The sequence below is a fragment of the Engystomops pustulosus genome, chromosome 9, assembly GCF_040894005.1.
Source record: "Engystomops pustulosus chromosome 9, aEngPut4.maternal, whole genome shotgun sequence".
Classification (NCBI taxonomy): Eukaryota; Metazoa; Chordata; class Amphibia; order Anura; family Leptodactylidae; genus Engystomops; species Engystomops pustulosus.
The window spans coordinates 1820120-1840248 of record NC_092419.1 but is presented as its reverse complement, the minus strand read 5'-3'; positions in this window follow the sequence as shown (position 1 = coordinate 1840248).

Below are 20129 nucleotides of genomic sequence, written 5' to 3'. Positions count from 1 at the left end.
AGAACTCTCCAATACCTACCTGTGTGCAACACAGAGAACTCTCCAATACCTACCTGTGTGCAACACAGAGAACTCTCCAATACCTACCTGTGTGCAACAAAGAGAACTCTCCAATACCTACCTGTGTGCAACACAGAGAACTCTCCAATACCTACCTGTGTGCAACACAGAGAACTCTCCAATACCTACCTGTGTGCAACACAGAGAACTATCCAATACCTACCTGTGTGCAACACAGAGAACTCTCCAATACCTACCTGTGTGCAACACAGAGAACTCTCCAATACCCACCTGTGTGCAACACAGAGAACTCTCCAATACCTACCTGTGTGCAACAAAGAGAACTCTCCAATACCTACCTGTGTGCAACACAGAGAACTCTCCAATACCTACCTGTGTGCAACACAGAGAAATCTCCAATACCTACCTGTGTGCAACACAGAGAACTCTCCAATACCTACCTGTGTGCAACACAGAGAACTATCCAATACCTACCTGTGTGCAACACAGAGAACTCTCCAATACCTACCTGTGTGCAACACAGAGAACTCTCCAATACCAACCTGTGTACAACACAGAGAACTCTCCAAAACCTACCTGTGTGCAACACAGAGAACTCTCCAATACCTACCTGTGTGCAACACAGAGAACTCTCCAATACCAACCTGTGTGCAACACAGAGAACTCTCCAATACCTACCTGTGTGCAACACAGAGAACTCTCCAATACCTACCTGTGTGCAACACAGAGAACTCTCCAATACCTACCTGTGTACAACACAGAGAACTCTCCAATACCTACCTGTGGGCAACACAGAGAACTCTCCAATACCTACCTGTGTGCAACACAGAGAACTCTCCAATACCTACCTGTGGGCAACACAGAGAACTCTCCAATACCTACCTGTGTGCAACACAGAGAACTCTCCAATACCTACCTGTGTGCAACACCGAGAACTCTCCAATACCTACCTGTGTGCAACACAGAGAACTCTCCAATACCTACCTGTGTGCAACACAGAGAACTCTCCAATACCTACCTGTGTGCAACACAGAGAACTCTCCAATACCTACCTGTGTGCAACACAGAGAACTCTCCAATACCTACCTGTGTGCAACACAGAGAACTCCCCAATACCTACCTGTGTGCAACACAGAGAACTCTCCAATACCAACCTGTGTGCAACACAGAGAACTCTCCAATACCTACCTGTGTGCAACACAGAGAACTCTCCAATACCTACCTGTGTGCAACACAGAGATCTCTCCAATACCTACCTGTGTGCAACACAGAGAACTCTCCAATACCTACCTGTGTGCAACACAGAGAACTCTCCAATACCAACCTGTGTGCAACACAGAGAACTCTCCAATACCCACCTGTGTGCAACACAGAGAACTCTCCAATACCCACCTGTGTGCAACACAGAGAACTCTCCAATACCTACCTGTGTGCAACACAGAGAACTCTCCAATACCTACCTGTGTGCAACACAGAGAACTCTCCAATACCTTCCTGTGTGCAACACAGAGAACTCTCCAATACCTACCTGTGTGCAACACAGAGAACTCTCCAATACCTACCTGTGTGCAACACAGAGAACTCTCCAATACCTACTTGTGTGCAACACAGAGAACTCTCCAATACCAACCTGTGTGCAACACAGAGAACTCTCCAATACCTACCTGTGTGCAACACAGAGAACTCTCCAATATCTACCTGTGTGCAACACAGAGAACTCTCCAATACCTACCTGTGTGCAACACAGAGAACTCTCCAATACCTACCTGTGGGCAACACAGAGAACTCTCCAATACCTACCTGTGTGCAACACAGAGAACTCTCCAATACCTACCTGTGTGCAACACAGAGAACTCCCCAATACCAACCTGTGTGCAACACAGAGAACTCTCCAATACCTACCTGTGGGCAACACAGAGAACTCTCCAATACCTACCTGTGTGCAACACAGAGAACTCTCCAATACCTACCTCTGTGCAACACAGAGAACTCTCCAATACCTACCTGTGTGCAACACAGAGAACTCTCCAATACCTACCTGTGTGCAACACAGAGAACTCTCCAATACCCACCTGTGTGCAACACAGAGAACTCTCCAATACCCACCTGTGTGCAACACAGAGAACTCTCCAATACCTACCTGTGTGCAACACAGAGAACTCTCCAATACCTACCTGTGTGCAACACAGAGAACTCTCCAATACCTACCTGTGTGCAACACAGAGAACTCTCCAATACCTACCTGTGTGCAACACAGAGAACTCTCCAATACCTAACTGTGTGCTACACAGAGAACTCTCCAATACCAACCTGTGTGCAACACAGAGAACTCTCCAATACCTACCTGTGTGCAACACAGAGAACTCTCCAATACCTTCCTGTGTGCAACACAGAGAACTCTCCAATACCTACCTGTGTGCAACACAGAGAACTCTCCAATACCTTCCTGTGTGCAACACAGAGAACTCTCCAATACCTACCTGTGTGCTACACAGAGAACTCTCCAATACCTACCTGTGTGCAACACAGAGAACTCTCCAATACCTACCTGTGTGCAACACAGAGAACTCTCCAATACCTACCTGTGTGCAACAGAGAGAACTCTCCAATACCTACCTGTGTGCAACACAGAGAACTCTCCAATACCTACCTGTGTGCAACACAGAGAACTCTCCAATACTTACCTGTGTGCAACACAGAGAACTCTCCAATACCTACCTGTGTGCAACACAGAGAACTCTCCAATACCTACCTGTGTGCAACACAGAGAACTCTCCAATACCTACCTGTGTGCAACACAGAGAACTCTCCAATACCTACCTGTGTGCAACACAGAGAACTCTCCAATACCTACCTGTGTGCAACAAAGAGAACTCTCCAATACCTACCTGTGTGCAACACAGAGAACTCTCCAATACCTACCTGTGTGCAACACAGAGAACTCTCCAATACCTACCTGTGTGCAACACAGAGAACTCTCCAATACCTACCTGTGTGCAACACAGAGAACTCTCCAATACCTACCTGTGTGCAACACAGAGAACTCTCCAATACCTACCTGTGTGCTACACAGAGAACTCTCCAATACAAACCTGTGTGCAACACAGAGAACTCTCCAAAACCTACCTGTGTGCAACACAGAGAACTCTCCAATACCTACCTGTGTACAACACAGAGAACTCTCCAATACCTACCTGTGTGCAACACAGAGAACTCTCCAATACCTACCTGTGTGCAACACAGAGAACTCTCCAATACCTACCTGTGTGCAACACAGAGAACTCTCCAATACCTACCTGTGTGCAACACAGAGAACTCTCCAATACCTACCTGTGTGCAACACAGAGAACTCTCCAATACCTACCTGTGTGCAACACAGAGAACTCTCCAATACCTACCTGTGTGCAACACAGAGAACTCTCCAATACCTACCTGTGTACAACACAGAGAACTCTCCAATACCTACCTGTGGGCAACACAGAGAACTCTCCAATACCTACCTGTGTGCAACACAGAGAACTCTCCAATACCTACCTGTGTGCAACACAGAGAACTCTCCAATACCAACCTGTGTGCAACACAGAGAACTCTCCAATACCTACCTGTGTGCAACAGAGAGAACTCTCCAATACCTACCTGTGTGCAACACAGAGAACTCTCTAATACCTACCTGTGTGCAACACAGAGAACTCTCCAATACCTACCTGTGTGCAACACAGAGAACTCTCCAATACCCAACTGTGTGCAACACAGAGAACTCTCCAATACCTACCTGTGTGCAACACAGAGAACTCTCCAATACCAACCTGTGTGCAACACAGAGAACTCTCCAATACCTACCTGTGTGCAACACAGAGAACTCTCCAATACCTACCTGTGTGCAACACAGAGAACTCTCCAATACCTACCTGTGTGCAACACAGAGAACTCTCCAATACCTACCTGTGTGCAACACAGAGAACTCTCCAATACCTACCAGTGTGCAACACAGAGAACTCTCCAATACCTACCTGTGTGCAACACAGAGAACTCTCCAATACCTACCTGTGTGCAACACAGAGAACTCTCCAATACCTACCTGTGTGCAACACAGAGAACTCTCCAATACCTACCTGTGTGCAACACAGAGAACTCTCCAATACCTACCTGTGTGCAACACAGAGAACTCTCCAATACCTACCTGTGTGCAACACAGAGAACTCTCCAATACCCACCTGTGTGCAACACAGAGAACTCTCCAATACCCACCTGTGTACAACACAGAGAACTCTCCAATACCTACCTGTGTGCAACACAGAGAACTCTCCAATACCTACCTGTGTGCAACACAGAGAACTCTCCAATACCTACCTGTGTACAACACAGAGAACTCTCCAATACCTACCTGTGTGCAACACAGAGAACTCTCCAATACCCAACTGTGTGCAACACAGAGAACTCTCCAATACCTACCTGTGTGCAACACAGAGAACTCTCCAATACCTACCTGTGTGCAACACAGAGAACTCTCCAATACCTACCTGTGTGCAACACAGAGAACTCTCCAATACCTACCTTTGTGCAACACAGAGAACTCTCCAATACCAACCTGTGTGCAACACAGAGAACTCTCCAATACCTACCTGTGTGCAACACAGAGAACTCTCCAATACCTACCTGTGTGCAACACAGAGAACTCTCCAATACCTACCTGTGGGCAACACAGAGAACTCTCCAATACCTACCTGTGTGCAACACAGAGAACTCTCCAATACCTACCTGTGTGCAACACAGAGAACTCCCCAATACCTACCTGTGTGCAACACAGAGAACTCTCCAATACCTACCTGTGTGCAACACAGAGAACTCTCCAATACCTACCTGTGTGCAACACAGAGAACTCTCCAATACCTACCTGTGTGCAACACAGAAAACTCTCCAATACCTACCTGTGTGCAACACAGAGAACTCTCCAATACCAACCTGTGTGCAACACAGAGAACTCTCCAATACCTACCTGTGTGCAACACAGAGAACTCTCCAATACCTACCTGTGTGCAACACAGAGAACTCTCCAATACCTACCTGTTGGCAACACAGAGAACTCTCTAATACCTACCTGTGTGCAACACAGAGAACTCTCCAATACCTACCTGTGTGCAACACAGAGAACTCTCCAATACCTACCTGTGTGCAACACAGAGAACTCTCCAATACCTACCTGTGTGCAACACAGAGAACTCTCCAATACCTACCTGTGTGCAACACAGAGAACTCTCCAATACCTACCTGTGTACAACACAGAGAACTCTCCAATACCTACCTGTGGGCAACACAGAGAACTCTCCAATACCTACCTGTGTGCAACACAGAGAACTCTCCAATACCTACCTGTGGGCAACACAGAGAACTCTCCAATACCTACCTGTGTGCAACACAGAGAACTCTCCAATACCTACCTGTGTGCAACACAGAGAACTCTCCAATACCTACCTGTGTGCAACACAGAGAACTCTCCAATACCTACCTGTGTGCAACACAGAGAACTCTCCAATACCTACCTGTGTGCAACACAGAGAACTCTCCAATACCTACCTGTGTGCAACACAGAGAACTCTCCAATACCTACCTGTGTGCAACACAGAGAACTCCCCAATACCTACCTGTGTGCAACACAGAGAACTCTCCAATACCTACCTCTGTGCAACACAGAGAACTCTCCAATACCCACCTGTGTGCAACACAGAGAACTCTCCAATACCTACCTGTGTGCAACACAGAGAACTCTCCAATACCTTCCTGTGTGCAACACAGAGAACTCTCCAATACCTACCTGTGTGCAACACAGAGAACTCTCCAATACCTACTTGTGTGCAACACAGAGAACTCTCCAATACCAACCTGTGTGCAACACAGAGAACTCTCCAATACCTACCTGTGTGCAACACAGAGAACTCTCCAATACCTACCTGTGTGCAACACAGAGAACTCTCCAATACCTACCTGTGTGCAACACAGAGAACTCTCCAATACCTACCTGTGGGCAACACAGAGAACTCTCCAATACCTACCTGTGTGCAACACAGAGAACTTTCCAATACCTACCTGTGTGCAACACAGAGAACTCTCCAATACCTACCTGTGTGCAACACAGAGAACTCTCCAATACCTACCTGTGTGCAACACAGAGAACTCTCCAATACCTACCTGTGTACAACACAGAGAACTCTCCAATACCTACCTGTGGGCAACACAGAGAACTCTCCAATACCTACCTGTGTGCAACACAGAGAACTCTCCAATACCAACCTGTGTGCAACACAGAGAACTCTCCAATACCTACCTGTGGGCAACACAGAGAACTCTCCAATACCTACCTGTGTGCAACACAGAGAACTCTCCAATACCTACCTGTGTGCAACACAGAGAACTCTCCAATACCTACCTGTGGGCAACACAGAGAACTCTCCAATACCTACCTGTGTGCAACACAGAGAACTCTCCAATACCTACCTGTGTGCAACACAGAGAACTCTCCAATACCTACCTGTGTGCAACACAGAGAACTCTCCAATACCTACCTGTGTGCAACACAGAGAACTCTCCAATACCCACCTGTGTGCAACACAGAGAACTCTCCAATACCTACCTGTGTGCAACACAGAGAACTCTCCAATACCTACCTGTGTGCAACACAGAGAACTCTCCAATACCTACCTGTGTGCAACACAGAGAACTCTCCAATACCTACCTGTGTGCAACACAGAGAACTCTCCAATACCTACCTGTGTGCAACACAGAGAACTCTCCAATACCAACCTGTGTGCAACACAGAGAACTCTCCAATACCTACCTGTGTGCAACACAGAGAACTCTCCAATACCTACCTGTGTGCAACACAGAGAACTCTCCAATACCTACCTGTGTGCAACACAGAGAACTCTCCAATACCTACCTGTGTGCAACACAGAGAACTCTCCAATACCTACCTGTGTGCAACACAGAGAACTCTCCAATACCTACCTGTGTGCAACACAGAGAACTCTCCAATACCTACCTGTTTGCAACACAGAGAACTCTCCAATACCTATCTGTGTGCAACACAGAGAACTCTCCAATACCTACCTGTGTGCAACACAGAGAACTCTCCAATACCAACCTGTGTGCAACACAGAGAACTCTCCAATACCTACCTGTGTGCAACACAGAGAACTCTCCAATACCTACCTGTGTGCAACACAGAGAACTCTCCAATAACTATCTGTGTGCAACACAGAGAACTCTCCAATACCTATCTGTGTGCAACACAGAGAACTCTCCAATACCTACCTGTGTGCAACACAGAGAACTCTCCAATACCTACCTGTGTGCAACACAGAGAACTCTCCAATACCTACCTGTGTGCAACACAGAGAACTCTCCAATACCAACCTGTGTGCAACACAGAGAACTCTCCAATACCTACCTGTGTGCAACACCGAGAACTCTCCAATACCTACCTGTGTGCAACACAGAGAACTCTCCAATACCTACCTGTGTGCAACACAGAGAACTCTCCAATACCTACCTGTGTGCAACACAGAGAACTCTCCAATACCTACCTGTGTGCAACACAGAGAACTCTCCAATACCTACCTGTGTGCAACACCGAGAACTCTCCAATACCTACCTGTGTGCAACACAGAGAACTCTCCAATACCTACCTGTGTGCAACACAGAGAACTCTCCAATACCTACCTGTGTACAACACAGAGAACTCTCCAATACCTACCTGTGTGCAACACAGACAACTCTCCAATACCCAACTGTGTGCAACACAGAGAACTCTCCAATACCTACCTGTGTGCAACACAGAGAACTCTCCAATACCTACCTGTGTGCAACACAGAGAACTCTCCAATACCTACCTGTGGGTTCACAACTCCCTAACTTATACACAAAAAGGTAGTGCATCTCAATTCCTCACATTCCTCTCCTTGCTCAAAAGGGAAAATCAACATCTTCTCCCACCATTCCTACACACTAGCAACCAACTGTCACACATGTCCTTGTCTTAGTCCGACACCAACCCAGGTACCTGTCTCCAGGACCATGAGCGGTTTGTCCCTACAGATCATGTAGCCTGCACTTCACAGAAGTGCCCCTATCTACCTCTGCGCCCCAATCAGTCCGTAGTCGAGCTGAGGGCGGCTCTTTCAATTGCCCCGGGGGTATGCAACACCCTCGCCGATGCAAGGCAGAGCTGTGTTTGCGGATAAGTCCCACCATGTAGCTTGCAGCCTGTGCAGGGTCTGATCAGCCCCACAGCATGTCATTACATAACACTAGATAACACAGGGGAACACTGCAGTAGTAGAACCTGCCTGGTAAAGCAGGAGTTAATTGTTTTCTGTGATGTCATATGTGACAGCCAATCACATGTGTTACACTCTGTCTCTGTGAGCTGAGATGTAATTGGAGGAGTAGCCACCACCTGACCAGTGGGAGTAACAAAACCCCTGGTCAGGAAACTTCTAGAAGTCAGTTCTCTCTCAGAAGAGAGTGCAGTGTGAGGAGAGAGTTCACTCTCTCAGATTAGAGACTCAGAGGAGTCTGTGCAGCTAGCACATCAGACCAGAGCAGGAAGAGCCTAGCCCCTGCCTGAAGAGTGGAGCTAATAGCTAGTTAGTGAGGAAAGGGGTATCATCCTACCTTTAAGGGTGATACCTCAAGCAACCCAGGACAAGCTGAAGCAGCCTACTAGGATACAGCTACCTCCCAGCCTGCCCTCTGCATCCAGGCTGGTGATCTACATCCTGTGGCTCCCTCCAACTACATCTCAGCACTCCACCATTCTGTTAAAGGCACGTTGCTGCGGTTCCTATCGATTCCACTAAAGAACTGTAAGTTATTTTTGTTCAACGTCTGAATCCGTCTGGTCCCTGCTACTATGGCTGTCACCACCATGGGTACCCTGTCCACCACACAGAGACTCATACTCTAGACACCAAAGGGTTGCCCCAGGGAGATCCGCTATAGCAGCCTCTCCCTCATCATTTCTTGCCAACAACACCCTGCTGGAGACCTGCCAGGCTGTAGGACAGCCCTCCGGTCCCCATACCAAGCACCGTGACACTAGCGTGCCTAGGTCGCAACCGCCAGCCACTCAGGTACTGCGGGGCACGGCTGACTCCAGGCCCCGAGAAAAGGCCCTGGTGGGGGATGTTGCATATGTAATGTCTGTATTATATGTTCTAGTGTCTGCAGTGTATGTAATGTCTGTATTATCTGTACTAGTGTCTGTAATGTATGTAATGTCTGTATTATCTGTACTAGTGTCTGCAGTGTATGTAGTGTCTGAATTATCTGTGCTAGTGTCTGCAGTGTATGTAATGTCGGTATTATCTGTACTAGTGTCTGCAGTGTATGTAATGTCTATATTATCTGTACTAGTGTCTGCAGTGTATGTAATGTCTGTATTATCTGTACTAGTGTCTGCAGTGTATGTAATGTCTGTATTATCTGTACTAGTGTCTGCAGTGTATGTAATGTCTGTATTATCTGTACTAGTGTCTGCAGTGTATGTAATGTCTGTATTATCTGTACTAGTGTCTGCAGTGTATGTAATGTCTGTATTATCTGTACTAGTGTCTGCAGTGTATGTAATGTCTGTATTATCTGTACTAGTGTCTGCAGTGTATGTAATGTCTGTATTATCTGTACTAGTGTCTGCAGTGTATGTAATGTCTGTATTATCTGTACTAGTGTCTGCAGTGTATGTAATGTCTGTATTATCTGTACTAGTGTCTGCAGTGTATGTAATGTCTGTATTATCTGTACTAGTGTCTGCAGTGTATGTAATGTCTGTATTATCTGTACTAGTGTCTGCAGTGTATGTAATGTCTGTATTATCTGTACTAGTGTATGCAGTGTAGGTAATGTCTGTATTATCTGTACTAGTGTCTGCAGTGTATGTAATGTCTGCATTATCTGTACTAGTGTCTGTAATGTATGTAATGTCTGTATTATCTGTACTAGTGTCTGCAGTGTATGTAATGTCTGTATTATCTGTACTAGTGTCTGCAGTGTATGTAATGTCTGTATTATCTGTACTAGTGTCTGCAGTGTATGTAATGTCTGTATTATCTGTACTAGTGTATGCAGTGTAGGTAATGTCTGTATTATCTGTACTAGTGTCTGCAGTGTATGTAATGTCTGCATTATCTGTACTAGTGTCTGTAGTGTATGCAATGTCTGTATTATCTGTACTAGTGTCTGCAGTGTATGTAATGTCTGTAGAATCTGTACTAGTGTCTGCAGTGTATGTAATGTCTGTATTATCTGTACTAGTGTCTGCAGTGTATGTAATGTCTGTATTATCTGTACTAGTGTCTGCAGTGTATGTAATGTCTGTATTATCTTCACTAGTGTCTGCAGTGTGTGTAATGTCTGTATTATCTGTACTAGTGTCTGCAGTGTGTGTAATGTCTGTATTATCTGTACTAGTGTCTGCAGTGTATGTAATGTCTGTATTATCTGTACTAGTGTCTGCAGTGTATGTAATGTCTGTATTATCTGTACTAGTGTCTGCAGTGTATGCAATGTCTGTATTATCTGTACTAGTGTCTGCAGTGTATGTAATGTCTGTATTATCTGTACTAGTGTCTGCAGTGTATGTAATGTCTGTATTATCTGTACTAGTGTCTGTAGTGTATGTAATGTCTGTATTATCTGTACTAGTGTCTGCAGTGTATGTAATGTCTGAATTATCTGTACTAGTGTATGCAGTGTATGTAATGTCTGTATTATCTGTACTAGTGTCTGCAGTGTATGTAATGTCTGTATTATCTGTACTAGTGTCTGCAGTGTATGTAATGTCTGCATTATCTGTACTAGTGTCTGTAGTGTATGTAATGTCTGTATTATCTGTACTAGTGTCTGCAGTGTATGTAATGTCTGTATTATCTGTACTAGTGTCTGCAGTGTATGTAATGTCTGTATTATCTGTACTAGTGTCTGTAATGTATGTAATGTCTGTATTATCTGTTCTAGTGTCTGCAGTGTATGTATCGTCTGTATTATCTGTACTAGTGTCTGCAGTGTATGTAATGTCTATATTATCTGTACTAGTGTCTGCAGTGTATGTAATGTCTGTATCATCTGTACTAGTGTCTGCAGTGTATGTAATGTCTGTATTATCTGTACTAGTGTCTGCAGTGTATGTAATGTCTGTATTATCTGTACTAGTGTCTGCAGTGTATGTATTGTCTGTACTATCTGTACTAGTGTCTGCAGTGTATGTAATGTCTGTATTATCTGTACTAGTGTCTGCAGTGTATGTAATGTATGTATTATCTGTACTAGTGTCTGCAGTGTATGTAATGTCTGTATTATCTGTGCTAGTGTCTGCAGTGTATGTAATGTCTGTATTATCTGTACTAGTGTCTGCAGTATATGTTATGTTTGTATTATCTGTACTGGTGTCTGCAGTGTATGTAATGTTTGTATTATCTGTACTAGTGTCTGCAGTGTATGTAACGTCTGTATTATCTGTACTAGTGTCTCTAGTGTATGTAATGTCTGTATTATCTGTACTAGTGTCTGCAGTGTATGTAATGTCTGTATTATCTGTACTAGTGTCTGTAGTGTCTGTATTATATGTACTAGTGTCTGCAGTGTATGTAATGTCTGTATTATCTGTACTAGTGTCTGCAGTGTATGTAATGTCTGTATTATCTGTACTAGTGTCTGCAGTGTATGTAATGTCTGTATAATCTGTACTAGTGTCTGCAGTGTATGTAATGTCTGTATTATCTGTACTAGTGTCTGGAGTGTATGTAATGTCTGTATTATCTGTACTAGTGTCTGTAATGTATGTAATGTCTGTATTATCTGTTCTAGTGTCTGCAGTGTATGTAATGTCTGTATTATCTGTACTAGTGTCTGCAGTGTATGTAATGTCTGTATTATCAGTACTAGTGTCTGCAGTGTATGTAATGTCTGTATTATCTGTACTAGTGTCTGCAGTGTATGTAATGTCTGTATTATCTGTACTAGTGTCTGCAGTGTATGTAGTGTCTGTATTATCTGTACTAGTGTCTGCAGTGTATGTAATGTCTGTATTATATGCACTAGTGTCTGCAGTGTATGTAATGTCTGTATTATCTGTACTAGTGTCTGGAGTGTATGTAATGTCTGTATTATCTGTACTAGTGTCTGCAGTGTATGTAATGTCTGTATTATCTGTACTAGTGTCTGCAGTGTATGTAATGTCTGTATTATCTGTACTAGTGTCTGCAGTGTATGTAATGTCTGTATTATCTGTACTAGTGTCTGCAGTGTATGTAGTGTCTGTATTATCTGTACTAGTGTCTGCAGTGTATGTAATGTCTGTATTATCTGTACTAGTGTCTGCAGTGTATGTAATGTCTGTATTATCTGTACTAGTGTCTGCAGTGTATGTAGTGTCTGTATTATCTGTACTAGTGTCTGCAGTGTATGTAATGTCTGTATTATCTGTACTAGTGTCTGCAGTGTATGTAATGTCTGTATTATCTGTACTAGTGTCTGCAGTGTATGTAGTGTCTGTATTATCTGTACTAGTGTCTGCAGTGTATGTAATGTCTGTATTATCTGTACTAGTGTCTGCAGTGTATGTAATGTCTGTATTATCTGTACTAGTGTCTGCAGTGTATGTAGTGTCTGTATTATCTGTACTAGTGTCTGCAGTGTATGTAATGTCTGTATTATCTGTACTAGTGTCTGCAGTGTATGTAATGTCTGTATTATCTGTACTAGTGTCTGCAGTGTATGTAGTGTCTGTATTATCTGTACTAGTGTCTGCAGTGTATGTAATGTCTGTATTATCTGTACTAGTGTCTGCAGTGTGTGTAATGTCTGTATTATCTGTACTAGTGTCTGCAGTGTATGTAATGTCTGTATTATCTGTACTAGTGTCTGCGGTGTATGTAATGTCTGTATTATCTGTACTAGTGTCTGCAGTGTATGTAATGTCTGTATTATCTGTACTAGTGTCTGTAGTGTATGTAATGTCTGTATTATCTGTACTAGTGTCTGCAGTGTATGTAATGTCTGTATTATCTGTACTAGTGTCTGCAGTGTATGTAATGTCTGTATTATCTGTACTATTGTCTGTAGTGTATGTAATGTCTGTATTATCTGTACTAGTGTCTGCAGTGTATGTAATGTCTGTATTATCTGTACTAGTGTCTGCAGTGTATGTAATGTCTGTATTATCTGTAATAGTGTCTGCAGTGTATGTAATGTCTGTATTAAATGTTCTAGTGTCTGCAGATTATCTATTTTCTGTACTGGTGTCTGTATGATCTGTTCTAGTGTCTGGCTGAGCTTTGCTGGTGTCCAAACTGAGGGCCAACTCGAAGTTTCAGTGGCCACAAAAGTCACTTAAATATTTAGGTATACAATTTTTAAGGGACCCACAGGATCTCTTTCAACTTAATTATAACTCCATTGATACACAACTTAGACAACTTTCCATACCCTTTGTGTCCTGGATAGGCAGAACCAATCTACTTAAGACTTACAGTATAACCAAGTTCACCGATCTTCTCAACACAGCCCCCATAGCACTCCCCAGATCATACTTACTGCATGACTCTTCTCCTCATTTGTCTGGGCATTCAAAAAATCTAGATGACACTACTTACAGCAAGAAAAGAGGGGGGGGGCTGGGACTTTGGGATCTCACTAATATCTACTGGACAACACACATACAACGCTGGCTGTCCCTGGTTGGGAACCCGGCACCCTCTCTATGCGCTTCTTTGGAGCAGAGTTTCATAGTTTCATAGTTTATACGGTTAAAAAAAAGACACTTGTCCATCAAGTTCAACCAAGGAAGGGAAGGGATTGGATGAGGAAGGGATTTAGGGGAAACAATTCTATATAACATAACCATCAATGTTATTTAGGTGTAAAAAGGCATCTAGACCCTTCTTGAAGCTCTCTGCTGTCCCTGCTGTGACCAGCGCCTGACCTCTCTGCTGTCCCTGCTGTGACCAGCGCCTGAGCTCTCTGCTGTCCCTGCTGTGACCAGCGCCTGACCTCTCTGCTGTCCCTGCTGTGACCAGCGCCTGAGCTCTCTGCTGTCCCTGCTGTGACCAGCGCCTGAGGCAGGCTATTCCACAGATTGACCGTTCTCATAGTAATGAAGCCCTGTCGCCTCCGGTGATTAAACCTTGTTTTCTCCAGACGGAGACAGTGCCCCCTCGTCTTTTGATTTGATTTAATCTGGAACAACTTACCACCATATTTTTTGTATGGACCATTCATATATTTATATAAATTACTCATGTCCCCTCGTAGTCGTCTCTTTTCCAGACTATATAAATCTAGTTGTTTTAATCTTTCCTCATAACTAAGACCCTCCATACATATAACTGAGACCCTCCATACCCATCTACGTTGAACCCTCTCCAGCTCCAGGGCATCCTTTTTATGGACCGGTGCCCAGAACTGGACAGCATATTCCAGGTGAGGCCGAACCAGTGCCTTGTATAGTGTAATATTACATCCCTATCACGAGAGTCCAGACCACTGCTGATACATGACAAGATCCTACTGGCTTTAGAGGCAGCTGATTGACATTGCATACTGTTATTCAATTTATGATCTACTAGTACCCCCAGGTCCTTCTCAACAAGGGACTCTCCCAGATTTACTCCCCCAAGGACATATTTTGCCTTTGGATTATTAGCCCCCAGGTGCATAACATTACATTTATCCACATTGAACCTCATTTGCCAAGTGGATGACCAAACATTCAGTTTGTCCAAGTCACCCTGCAGCCTATGAACATCCTCCATAGACCGTATTACACTACACAGCTTGTACTACTACCCCCATCCGCCATAGACTGTATTACACTACACAGTTTGGTGTCATCTGCAAAAATAGACACAGTGCTATTAATTCCTACCTCTATATCATTAATAAATATATTAAATAGTAGTGGGCCAAGCACAGAACCCTGAGGTCCAGCACTCATAACTGGTGACCATTCCGAGTAGGAATCATTGACCACAACTCTCTGGATACGATCCTTCAGCCAGTTTTCAATCCAATTGCAAATGATTTCTGCCAAACCACTAGCCCTAATTTTACCCATCAGGCGTCTATGAGGGACACAATATCCACAGCTGCTCCTCCATCCAGGCACCTGCTCACCTCTTCATAGAAGCAGATAAGGTTAGTTTGACAACTTCTATCCTTAGTAACCCCTCACTGGCTGTCACTTATTATTCTATTTGATGTCACATACTCCAGTATGTAGTCTTTTACTAACCCTTCCAACACTTTCCCCACAATGGAAGTTAAGCTTACAGGCCTGTAATTGCCAGGCGAAGTTCTAGAGCCTTTTTATATATTGGCACCACACCAGACATTACGGAATACCTGAAGATTTTAGACAGTGGTACAGCAATAACAGAACTGAGTTCTTTAAGAACTCTGGGGTGTAACCCATCTGGTCCAGGAGCTTTGTACACATTGATTTTATTGAGCTTAGATTGGATAATGTCTACATTTAGCCAGTCTAGTATATTACAGGGTGCATGACCCGCACTGGCACCACCCAAGTCAGAAGTTCTCTCTTCTCTTCTATTGTACAAACTCCGAACACTTGCACTCTGGGGTATCAGATAAAGCCTTATGGTCGGGCCTAAGACAGATAAACCCCTTATGGTCAGGCCTAGGACAGATAAACCCCTTATGGTCAGGCCTAGGACAGATAAACCCCTTATGGTCGGGCCTAAGACAGATAAACCCCTTATGGTCAGGCCTAGGACAGATAAACCCCTTATGGTCGGGCCTAAGACAGATAAACCCCTTATGGTCAGGCCTAGGACAGATAAACCCCTAATGGTCAGGCCTAAGACAGATAAACCCCTTATGGTTAGGCCTAGGACAGATAAACCCCTTATGGTCAGGCCTAGGACAGATATACCCCTTATAGTCAGGCCTAGTACAGATATACCCCTTATAGTCAGGCCTAGGACAGATAAACCCTTTATAGTTAGGCCTAGGACAGATAAACCCCTTATGGTCAGGCCTAGGACAGATAAACCCCTTATGGTCAGGCCTAGGACAGATATACCCCTTATGGTCAGGCCTAGGACAGATAAACCCCTTATGGTCAGGCCTAGGACAGATAAACCCCTTATGGTCAGGCCTAGGACAGATAAACCCCTTATGGTCAGGCCTAGGACAGATATACCCCTTATGGTCAGGCCTAGGACAGATAAACCCCTTATGGTCAGGCCTAGGACAGATATACCCCTTATGGTCAGGCCTAAGACAAATAAACCTCTTATAGTCAGGCCTAGGACAGATAAACCCCTTATGGTCGGGCCTAGGACAGATAAACCCCTAATGGTCAGGCCTAAGACAGATAAACCCCTTATGGTTAGGCCTAGGACAGATAAACCCCTTATAGTCAGGCCTAGGACAGATAAACCCCTTATGGTCAGGCCTAGGACAGATATACCCCTTATAGTCAGGCCTAGGACAGATATACCCCTTCTAGTCAGGCCTAGGACAGATAAACCCCTTATAGTCAGGCCTAGGACAGATAAACCCCTTATGGTCAGGCATAGGACAGATATACCCCTTATGGTCAGGCCCAGGACAGATAAACCCCTTATGGTCAGGCCTAGGACAGATAAACCCCTTATGGTCAGGCCTAAGACAGATAAACCCCTTATGGTCAGGCCTAGGACAGATAAACCCCTTATGGTCAGGCCTAGGACAGATAAACCCCTTATGGTCAGGCCTAGGACAGATAAACCCCTTATGGTCAGGCCTAGGACAGATAAACCCCTTATGGTCAGGGCTAGGACAGATAAACCCCTTATGGTCAGGCCTAGGACAGATATACCCCTTATGGTCAGGCCTAGGACAGATAAACCCCTTATGGTCAGGCCTAGGACAGATATACCCCTAATGGTCAGGCCTAGGACAGATAAACCCATTATGGTCAGGCCTAGGACAGATAAACCCCTTATGGTCAGGCCTAGGACAGATAAACCCCTTATGGTCAGGCCTAGAACAGATAAACCCCTTATAGTCAGGCCCAGGACAGATAAACCCCTTATGGTCAGGCCTAGGACAGATAAACCCCTTATGGTCAGGCCTAGGACAGATAAACCCCTTATGGTCAGGCCTAAGACAGATAAACCCCTTATGGTCAGACCTAAGACAGATAAACCCCTTATGGTCAGGCCTAGGACAGATAAACCCCTTATGGTCAGGCCTAGGACAGATAAACCCCTTATGGTCAGGCCTAGGACAGATAAACCCCTTATGGTCAGGCCTAGGACAGATAAACCCCCTATGGTCAGGCCTAGGACAGAGATACCCCTTATGGTCAGGCCTAGGACAGATAAACCCCTTATAGTCAGGCCTAGGACAGATATACCCCTTATAGCAGTGGTGGCGAACCTATGGCACGGGTGCCAGAGGTGGCACTCAGACCATCACCCCAGGACAGAGTTCACCGACAGGAACAAATCCACTGAATCTTCCTGCAGTCCCAGGCAACTTAAGAGAAGCTGCTCGAAGCGCTATTTTAAAGCGACACTTTATTGGCTGTTTGGAACTGCAGGAAAAGTGAGAAGGTGTGGACAGGGCTGCGGTATCTTTGAAGGTCATAGTGCTGGACCTTTCATTCTTCCTCTACAGAGAGACCCTGGAGAGAAGCTACAATGAGTCTTAATTTACCCTCCTTCTTTCAACTGTATTGGTGGCCTCAGGGGCCGATACGATTGAAAGATGTAGAAAAACAGGGAGCAATAAGTTACTGCTTAAAATGCCATGTTGGCACTTCACTGTAAATAAGTGCATTTTGGTTGTAGCTTGGGCACTCGGTCTCCAAAAGGTTTGCCATCACTGCCTTATAGTCAGGCCTAGGACAGATAAACCCCCTCTGGTCAGGCCTAGGACAGATAAACCCCTTATAGTCAGGCCTAGGACAGATAAACCCCTTATAGTCAGGCCTAGGACAGATAAACCCCTTATGGTCAGGCCTAGGACAGATAAACCCCTTATAGTCAGGCCTAGGACAGATATACCCCTTATAGTCAGGCCTAGGACAGATAAACCCCTTATGGTCAGGCCTAGGATAGATATACCCCTTATAGTCAGGCCTAGGACAGATATACCCCTTATAGTCAGGCCTAGGACAGATAAACCCTTTACAGTCAGGCCTAGGACAGATAAACCCCTTATGGTCAGGCCTAGGACAGATATACCCCTTATAGTCAGGCCCAGGACAGATAAACCCCTTATGGTCAGGCCTAGGACAGATAAACCCCTTATGGTCAGGCCTAAGACAGATAAACCCCTTATGGTCAGGCCTAGGACAGATAAACCCCTTATGGTCAGGCCTAGGACAGATATACCCCTTATAGTCAGGCCTAGTACAGATATACCCCTTATAGTCAGGCCTAGGACAGATAAACCCTTTATAGTTAGGCCTAGGACAGATAAACCCCTTATGGTCAGGCCTAGGACAGATAAACCCCTTATGGTCAGGCCTAGGACAGATATACCCCTTATGGTCAGGCCTAGGACAGATAAACCCCTTATGGTCAGGCCTAGGACAGATAAACCCCTTATGGTCAGGCCTAGGACAGATAAACCCCTTATGGTCAGGCCTAGGACAGATATACCCCTTATGGTCAGGCCTAGGACAGATAAACCCCTTATGGTCAGGCCTAGGACAGATATACCCCTTATGGTCAGGCCTAAGACAAATAAACCTCTTATAGTCAGGCCTAGGACAGATAAACCCCTTATGGTCGGGCCTAGGACAGATAAACCCCTAATGGTCAGGCCTAAGACAGATAAACCCCTTATGGTTAGGCCTAGGACAGATAAACCCCTTATAGTCAGGCCTAGGACAGATAAACCCCTTATGGTCAGGCCTAGGACAGATATACCCCTTATAGTCAGGCCTAGGACAGATATACCCCTTCTAGTCAGGCCTAGGACAGATAAACCCCTTATAGTCAGGCCTAGGACAGATAAACCCCTTATGGTCAGGCATAGGACAGATATACCCCTTATGGTCAGGCCCAGGACAGATAAACCCCTTATGGTCAGGCCTAGGACAGATAAACCCCTTATGGTCAGGCCTAAGACAGATAAACCCCTTATGGTCAGGCCTAGGACAGATAAACCCCTTATGGTCAGGCCTAGGACAGATAAACCCCTTATGGTCAGGCCTAGGACAGATAAACCCCTTATGGTCAGGCCTAGGACAGATAAACCCCTTATGGTCAGGGCTAGGACAGATAAACCCCTTATGGTCAGGCCTAGGACAGATATACCCCTTATGGTCAGGCCTAGGACAGATAAACCCCTTATGGTCAGGCCTAGGACAGATATACCCCTAATGGTCAGGCCTAGGACAGATAAACCCATTATGGTCAGGCCTAGGACAGATAAACCCCTTATGGTCAGGCCTAGGACAGATAAACCCCTTATGGTCAGGCCTAGAACAGATAAACCCCTTATAGTCAGGCCCAGGACAGATAAACCCCTTATGGTCAGGCCTAGGACAGATAAACCCCTTATGGTCAGGCCTAGGACAGATAAACCCCTTATGGTCAGGCCTAAGACAGATAAACCCCTTATGGTCAGACCTAAGACAGATAAACCCCTTATGGTCAGGCCTAGGACAGATAAACCCCTTATGGTCAGGCCTAGGACAGATAAACCCCTTATGGTCAGGCCTAGGACAGATAAACCCCTTATGGTCAGGCCTAGGACAGATAAACCCCCTATGGTCAGGCCTAGGACAGAGATACCCCTTATGGTCAGGCCTAGGACAGATAAACCCCTTATAGTCAGGCCTAGGACAGATATACCCCTTATAGCAGTGGTGGCGAACCTATGGCACGGGTGCCAGAGGTGGCACTCAGACCATCACCCCAGGACAGAGTTCACCGACAGGAACAAATCCACTGAATCTTCCTGCAGTCCCAGGCAACTTAAGAGAAGCTGCTCGAAGCGCTATTTTAAAGCGACACTTTATTGGCTGTTTGGAACTGCAGGAAAAGTGAGAAGGTGTGGACAGGGCTGCGGTATCTTTGAAGGTCATAGTGCTGGAC